Source organism: Hyla sarda, chromosome 12 (genome assembly GCF_029499605.1).
Source record: "Hyla sarda isolate aHylSar1 chromosome 12, aHylSar1.hap1, whole genome shotgun sequence".
In the NCBI taxonomy this organism is placed as follows: Eukaryota; Metazoa; Chordata; class Amphibia; order Anura; family Hylidae; genus Hyla; species Hyla sarda.
In genome coordinates this window covers 32,132,071-32,139,420 of record NC_079200.1, presented here as the reverse complement: position 1 = coordinate 32,139,420, position 7,350 = coordinate 32,132,071, and the positions used below count along the sequence as shown (strand labels likewise).

At 37.9% G+C, this 7,350-nt stretch overlaps 1 long non-coding RNA gene across 1 annotated transcript; it reads left to right on the top strand.

The window, feature by feature from the left end:
- The first annotated feature begins 862 nt into the window (after nucleotides 1-862).
- On the top strand, nucleotides 863-3,917 carry LOC130296953 (uncharacterized). The gene is made up of 3 exons (XR_008849346.1): nucleotides 863-1,591; nucleotides 2,765-2,818; nucleotides 3,072-3,917. It is a non-coding gene; the product is annotated as an uncharacterized LOC130296953 (long non-coding RNA).
- The last annotated feature ends 3,433 nt before the right edge of the window (nucleotides 3,918-7,350 follow it).

Below are 7,350 nucleotides of genomic sequence, written 5' to 3'. Positions count from 1 at the left end.
TGAGGTACATGACTTTTTGAGTGCTGTTTATGTTGTTTCATTGGGAGGTGGGATCAACAAAAAACAGCCATTCTTTCATTGTAAATTTTTTTTTATTTTTTTTTTTATATGGTGTTAAAGGGGTTATCCAGGAATAGAAAAACAGACCTAATTTCTTTCAAAGACCGCTCCCTGTCTGTCTCCACTTTGGGTGTGGTATTACAACGTGGCTCCATTCACTTCAAAGGAACTGAGCTGCAGAACCACACCCAACGGAGACAGACAGGGAGCCGTCTTTGAAAGAAATTATCTGTGTTTTTCGATTCCTGAATAACCCCTTTAACTATGAGGGACAAATAAAATGATAGTTTTTTTTAGTTTGGATTGTTATGGAATGCCGGTACTAATTATGTGTGCTTTTGTTTTACTTGTAATTTTTTGTTTACATACCCTTTTATTATATTTTTTATTTTTATTTTTTTTTGCTCTAACCTAAGCCCCTCAGTAACTGCTGTAAAAATAGTCACTAAAGTGTTAAAGGGGTATTCCAGGAAAAAAAAAAACTTTTTATATCAACTGGCTCCAGAAAGTAAAACAGATTTGTAAATTACTTCTATAAAAAAAATCATAATCCTTCCAATAATTATCAGCTGCAGAAGTTGAGTTGTTTTCTGTCTGGCAACAGTGCTCTCTGCTGACATCTCTGCTTGTCTCGGGAACGGCACAGAGTAGCAGAGGTTTGCTTCTACTCTGGACAATTCCCGAGACAGGTGTCATCAGAGAGCACTTAGACAGAAAAGAACAACTCAACTTCAGCAGCTCATAAGTACTGAAAGGATTATTTTTTTTTATAAAAGTAATTTACAAATCTGTTTAACTTTCTGGAGCCAGTTGATTATATATATAAAAAGTTTTTTCCTTGATAACCCCTTTAATGATTAAACTGTATATATTCAGTTGTATAATTTTATTGGAAACAGCACCAATCTTTCCAGATCTCCCGAATCTTATATCATACATTTCCTATAGTCCACGTGCTGCAGATTTGGTAGGGTTGGGCAATTCTTCACCTATTAATCACCTATAGAATTTTGGCCAAAGTCCCATTCAATTATTCTCATGTTGCAGCATTACTTGGCTTATCTGCCTGTCAGGAAAGCTGAAATGTTGTAGCTTTGGCACCCAACTTTCCAGGAGTTCTGTTTCCTGTTATGATGTAATACATAATTTTTCTTCTCATATTGTAGAATTACTAAGCAGATCCTGGGCACCAGATCCTGTTAGTGTTTTATAAACGAAAACATAATTCTCTGGTGCGGCAAGCAACAAAAGGGAGGGAGGTGGACTTAAAAATCGTTCATTATTGTGTTCATTAATTGTATTTCTTATCAAAGTTAATTAGAAAAATTTGCAACAATTCCGAAACAATTCATGTGACCATGTGAATATGCCCTCATTTACTAAGAGTAGACTGTCTGTTTGTGTTTGACTTTTGCTTTTCGGACCTTTTTTTTCTCTTGGTATTTACTAATCTGTCGCACTTTTCCCAATCTTTTTAGTTGCAGGGAAAAAATCTGCTGCAATTGCTGTTGCTGGATTCACCTGTCACATGGTAAAATCTGTTGCAGGGTTAATACTGTCGCACATTAAAATATATATATATATATATATATATATGAGAGAGAGATTAATAAATGTAATAGTCTATATATATATATATATATATATATATATATAAAAATAATTTGAAAATAATTTATATAAATGTATATATATATTTATATATGTATAGAAATATATAACTCTATATATTTATATATATATATATATAGCGAGAGAGAGAGAGATTAATACATTTAATAAAAGTCTATCTATATATATATATATATATATATATATATATACATATATGTATATACACACATATAGATAGGTGTATTAAAATGATTGTGTATGTATATATAATTTATTTTTATTTTTTGATTCACCACTATTATTGAAACAATAGGGGGGAAAAAACGCGTTGGAAAGACTGTCAAAATAAAGCTAAAACGTTGTTTAAAAAATAAAAATAAATAAAACAGTATCGCTTGAAAAAGACGAGGCAGGCAAAGGAGCAGACAGCCAGAGAATTTACTCCACTTTCTGAAACTTTTTATACATGCTTTAAAGTATAGGGTTTTCTTCCCAGAAAATTCACACGATTTTCGGAGTGGTTTTCAGAAAAGACGAGTGATTTTGGATGAAATGTAGGGAACACTCCCCTTTTCCCGAAAACAACGCCCATTTTGTAAGTTTGTTTTGAAATTTTTACTCAGAGTGATTCAGATTCTGTCGTGCGACAGAATTTAGGCGCCAAACCCGACAAAAAGAGTTGGAATCCTGTTAGTAAATGAGGGCCATTGTGTTTCATAGCTCACTGGCCGGGTTAGAGTCCATATGATTCTGTCGATTTGGGAAGAGCTATGGTTGTCTTGGGAGGTTGAAAATGCAGGCGTAAAATGCTGTAAAAAATCATATTAAGGCTGCGTTCACACTTTTGCTGCTGATTAATTGCAGGTTTCTGGACGATTTATTTATTTACATTTTTTTTTTTTTCTGCTTTCCTATTGAAGTTAATTGGGAAAATCTGCAGCGTATAAACATATCCTAAAAGTTTATGCAAATGTCGGTAAATAATACCCAGAAACAACATAGGAAATAAATATAAAAAAATAAAAAATAAAAAAAAATGTGTATTGTCAACGAAATATAAAAATGTTATATCTTCAGAATCTTTTCTCAGTATAGTCAGATGCTATTGATGACGACCTCCTATAGGAAGACACATCAGTGCCTGGTGAGGCTGAGCATGACCGGAGATGTGATGTATTGTATATACCAGTGTTTCTCAACCAGGGTGCCTCCAGCTGTTGCAAAACTACAACTCCCAGCATGCCCGGACAGCCGTTGGCTGTCCGGGCATGCTGGGAGTTGTAGTATTGCAACAGCTGGAGGCACCCTGGTTGGGAAACACTGGTATATACCATGTTTGTCTATGCTTTGTCATAATATTGTGATATTTAGAATATATATTTTTTTTCCCTCTTAAGGTTGTGTTCACACTGTCATCACGCTTATGGATGCTTTATCAGCAGTTGTATAGCCTGCGGTACTATTCTTGTTGTCGAAGTGATTACACCCCCTCACAAACCTCTATGTAAGTCAATGGGGTCCATCAGGGTCCATTAATCTTATTTAATACGGAAATGACAAAGCACTGTGTTGGAGTGTTGGCATATTATGCTTTAAATATTGAAATATTAAATATACTGTTGGCGATTTCAGGGACTGGCATATGACTGCACTAGTGTTGTTAGTGCTTGTGTTCAGTTCTCACGTTGATCATTTGCAGTCTCCATGAAACCAAAGCAGCATGTGACGCTGTGACAAGGCCGTCACCGGTGCCTCCTGACCCGGGCTGACAGCTGGCACCTCTCCTATTGGGGGATTGTTGGCGTGTCAATCACTGCGATGTGTAGGGAACAATGAAAGTGTCAAAGAACAAAACTGAGCCGCAGACAGAATGCGAAAACCTCCCTGTCCCTTCCACCCCCCTCTATTGACTCAGTCTGCTACTCTGTCTATCTTATGTTCATGTATATCCGTGAGTATATTGTACATGCATATGGGAGGGGTTCAGGACCCCAACGTACAGAGAATTGCAGAAAGATTACGTAATAGACAGTGGATAGATAGGCAAGAACTACAAATATACATGGTCCATGAATGGGGAGATGTGATGGTTAGGGCAACATTATCCTGAACATATGATTATATGCTTTATATATCTATATGGCAAATGTCTGTGGGCCATATATATTAATTGACTCAACACAGTGAGGATAATAGTCTGGCACCGCCAATATAGATCACTGAGAAAATCCATATATTAATATATATATATATATATATATATATATATATATATTATACATGGTAAGATGGCACTGTGTGAGAGCGGTACTGAAATAAGTAGAAAACAGATCAGTGGAAAAAAAACGATATCTATCTATATATATATATATATATATATATATACACACATATAGTATATATACACATGGGACGATGGCACTGTGTGAGAGCGGTACTGAAATAAGTAGAAAACAGGTCAGTGGAAAAAACCCGATATCTATCTATATATATATATACACACACATACAGTATATATACACATGGGAAGATGGCACTGTGTGAGAGCGGTACTGAAATAAGTAGAAAACAGGTCAGTGGAAAAAAAATGATATCTATCTATCTATCTATCTATCTATATATATATATATACACACATACAGTATATATAAACATGGTAAGATGGCACTGTGTGAGACCGGTACTGAAATAAGTAGAAAACAGGTCAGTGGAAAAAAACTATATATATATATATATATATATATATATATATATATATGTTTTTTTTCCACTGACCTGTTTTCTACTTATTTCAGTACCGCTCTCACACAGTGCCATCTTACCATGTGTATATATACTGTATAAAAAAGTTGCAGCACAGCTCTAGTTAACAAGGTTCGGGTACCAGCGTCTAAACCTGATCAGGGTTCTTCATAGACAAAAATTCCAATGACGCAGCACTCCAAAAAAAGGTGCATTTATTCACACATGTCTCAATATATATATATATAGATATAGTTTTTTTCCACTGACCTGTTTTCTACTTATTTCAGTACCGCTCTCACACAGTGCCATCTTACCATGTTTATATAACACTCAATGCATATGTTTGTTTATTTTTATGTTTTGTTGCCTGTATTCTGCAATTTACTGTATGTCACTTTGGCCCCTCCCCATTGTTTTGGCCACCAAATCTAAGCATATTTAAACCCTGTATGTCCCACTATGTTGTACCACTGATCTGAAGAAGGGGGAGCTCACCCCCGAAATGTGTTATCCTGTTTGTTACCATTTCTTCTCCATTAAATTGGTCCAGCTTTGGTTGAAACCTCCTCCTCTGGCTTGATCATTTCCATCTACACTGGACACCAGCAGCGCGGTCTCCAAAGTTTTTTTTTGCTTCTATCTTCCACGTCTCTCATCAGGAAGGGCCGGTTCTCTCCTGCACCCTTTGCTCTACAGCTGTCTCCAGTGCTAAAGTTCATAACCCCTGCTGTGGGTTGATATGCAAGTTTTATGCTCGCCTAAAGTGAGCCTCCACTACCTACGGGCTCTGTATGCCCACCAGTGCATTGTTTCACTTTGCCTCTTTTCCTTTGCGGTATCACACTAGGCGCCTTTTGCCGGTCTCCACTTTTTTCCTTTCTACAGATTATATATATGGTAGCGTGCAGAACATGTGCCTGTGTGTATCGTACAACTGAGCTGAAGAGGTGCTCTGATCCATATAGAAAGTAAGTATCTTGCTTGACAAAATAGTATACCAGAGGATGAAGGAGGATAACACACTCACCAGAGGCTCTGTAGAAACTTTCAAGCTTTATTCGGCAAGTAGAAAATGCAATGACACAGGTACACAGGGAGCTTGTGCTGGAACAGATGAGGCAGGGGACGTTCACAGGGATGGCAACATGTTTCACGCACTCAGGCCCTTCGCCAGATGAAGTGCCTGAGTGCGTGAAACATGTTGCCGCCCCAGTAACTCCCCCTGTCTCACCTGTTTCAGCACGAGCTCCCTGTGTACCTGTGTTGTTGCATTTTCTACTTGCCGAATAAAGCCTGAAAGTTTCTACAGAGCCTCTGGTGAGTGAGTGATCCTCTTCCATCCTCTGGTATATTATTTTAATTGACTATTGGTTGTAAGGTTGTCTCATGATGACGTCCATTAATACCATATTTCAGAACCATGGGGGAGATCTATCAAAACCTGTGGAGAGGCAAAGTTGACCAGTTGCCCATAGCAACCAATCAGATTGCTTCTTTCATTCTTATCAAGGCCTCTGCCAACTGAAAGAAGCGATCTGATTGGTTGCTATGGGCAACTGGTCAACTTTGCCTCTCCACAGGTTTTGATAAATCTCCCCCCATGTCCTTGTTAATGTGGGGGATCTCAGGAGCTAGAGTTACAACAATCAGCTTGGGGTTGTGTTTTAGCATGTATCAAGTCTATGGGATGGGGGAGATGGGTGGCTGCCAGTAACCTCTGGTGCTGCTTATCTTGTGCACATCAATTACATAGAACAGGAAACCTTGATTTCTGTCAGACCTGTCAATACCTTGAATTATGATGTCTGCGCACACCATTGGTTTAAAGCAGACATCCAGTCACAACAATTCATGTGCATGTTTCCGTCATGCTGCCTGCACCATAAGTCATTGGGGTGGTCCCCGACAGCTTCATTCTGCTCTGACAGCCTTGATTGATAGATCTCTCCTTGTTTGGGTATAAGATGGAGCAGCACTCAGAATCAAAGTAAGGGGGTGCAAGCTGTGGTCGGGTAACTGGTCCTCGGACCCCACGTAAATACAGCAAACACACGCAGCAGCACTCCGGAGTAGTGAAAAATAGTGACTTCATTTATCACCAAAATGTACAGCTGTACATTTTGGTGATAAAGAAAGTCACTATTTTTCACTACTCCGGAGTGCTGCTGCGTCTACCGGTTTGGGTATAGTTAGAGATCTATCAATCAAGGCTGATGCGTGAGGAGAAGTTGCCGGGGGACCACCCTGATGACTCGGGGTTCAGGCTGCAAACAAATGAACACAGATCTCCTTTAAGGCTTACAGATATCTTAAAGGGGTTATCCAGGAATAAACTTTTTTATATATATATATATATATATATATATATATATATATATATACTTGTAATTTTTTGTTTACATACCCTTTTATTATATATATTGTTTTTTTTTTGCAATATTTTGGGATTTACTATGATTGTATAGTAAACCACTTGGGTGTCATGCCCACTATATGACTGCGGCATCCAATACCATTACACCCAATTCACACGACACCTGTGATGGGCGGTGCTCTAACCTAAGCCCCTCAGTAACTGCTGTAAAAATAGTCACTAAAGTGTTAAAGGGGTATTCCAGGAAAAAAAAAAACTTTTTATATCAACTGGCTCAAGAAAGTTAAACAGATTTGTAAATGACTTCTATTAAAAAATCTTAATCCTTTCAGTATTTATGAGCCGCTGAAGTTGAGTTGTTCCTTTCTGTCTAAGTGCACTCTGGTGACACGTGTCTCGGGAACCGGCGTGTTTAGAAGCAAATCCCCTTAGCAAACCTCTTCTACTCTGTGCAGTTCCCGAGACAAGCAGAGATGTCAGCAGAGAGCACTGTTGCCAGACAGAAAAGAATAACTCAACTTCAGCAGCTGATAATTATTGGAAGGATTAAGATTTTT